The sequence below is a fragment of the Octopus bimaculoides genome, chromosome 3 (genome assembly GCF_001194135.2).
Source record: "Octopus bimaculoides isolate UCB-OBI-ISO-001 chromosome 3, ASM119413v2, whole genome shotgun sequence".
NCBI lineage: Eukaryota > Metazoa > Mollusca > Cephalopoda > Octopoda > Octopodidae > Octopus > Octopus bimaculoides.
In genome coordinates, this window is record NC_068983.1 from 37,859,492 (window position 1) to 37,860,845 (window position 1,354).

General features: G+C 38.0%; 1 protein-coding gene across 1 annotated transcript in view; it reads left to right on the plus strand.

Moving 5' to 3' along the window:
- The window catches only part of LOC106875592 (ceramide glucosyltransferase 2), a 315,466-nt gene that overhangs the window by 4,512 nt on the left and 309,600 nt on the right, over positions 1-1,354 (plus strand). The window lies entirely within an intron of this gene.

Genomic DNA, 1,354 nt, shown 5'->3' on the forward strand with positions numbered 1-1,354 from the left:
TAGACGATACAAAGAAAACAAGGACGGGTCATTCGGAGTTTTCTTTCCTCAGTTGACTTTCAGATTATCTTTGCAATTTCGGTTTGTTATACTCTCGATTGCTCCAATCTGGCCAACCCCAAGGAAAAACTAAGCCAAGAGCATTAGATTCCTTGGAAGAAAGCAGTGAATGTATACGAAAACAAGGACGGAAAAAACGGATAAAGTTACACAAATGCAAATAACAGGACATAGCAACAGGTGTCTTTTGACTAAGGATGAATTAAATTAAGCTGGCGTGTGTATATATGTATGTATGCACGTTTGTTTCTCTGTATGTGTGTGTGTGTAAATATATATATATGCATATGTATATATACAATTCAAATAAATGAGTAAAATTAATGAACAAGAGGACGTGTACAAGAAATGTATTAGCTTGACACTCGGTAAAAAGAGAGAGTTTGATGTTTCAAGCATAGCTCTTCGTCAGAAAGGGGAAAGGTCCAAAGAATGAAAAGAAATCACCAACAGCACATGTACGTATATATATATATTATATGTATCTGTATTAGCATTCTCTAACCTCACCTGGCACACAACCACTTCCCTCATTTCCATTCTCAACTAAAAGGTCTTTCTCTTGCAACTTAATGATCCTGTTGGTGCTGGTGCCACATAAAAAGCACCCATTACACACTGTAAAGTAGTTGGCATTAGGAAGGGCATCCGACCATAGAAACCATGCCAAAACAAACAATTAGAGCCTGGTGCAGTTCTCTGGCTTGCTAGCTTCTGTCCAACCATTCAACTCGTACCAGTGTGAAAAATGCATGTTAAATGATGACGATACGTGACCATCATCCATTTTTCTTTTTCTCGTGTGACCATCTTTCTTTTCCTAAGCAATGTTCTAAGGACTGGACGTCTTCTGTCCCTCTCTTCTATCTTATTTCTTTTTAAAGAAAATATTTCCCCTCGTTCTAGTCAAACGACCCTCTAGTCGGTTTCCTGTCCTGTTTTTGTTCTTATCTTTGACCCTCCATAAAATCCAAAATATATTTTGGAAGTTATGGGAGCAACTGTCTTCGAAGACTCATATTGTCATTGAATACTCAAAATGAGGAGTCGATAGACAGTCGACAACTGATGAAGGGTCGTTCTTTGTGTTACTTGTCCTGTTTTCAATTTTTTTTTCTCATTGTTTGCGTATTTAACTCGCTTGTTTTCGTACTTCATGTTATGTACAGTTGGTGACATCCTGTACCCGCATATGTATATATGTGTGTGTGTGTGTGTGTGTGTGTATATATCATCATCATCAACATCATCATCGTTTAAACGTCCGCTTTCCATGCTAGCATGGGTTGGACGA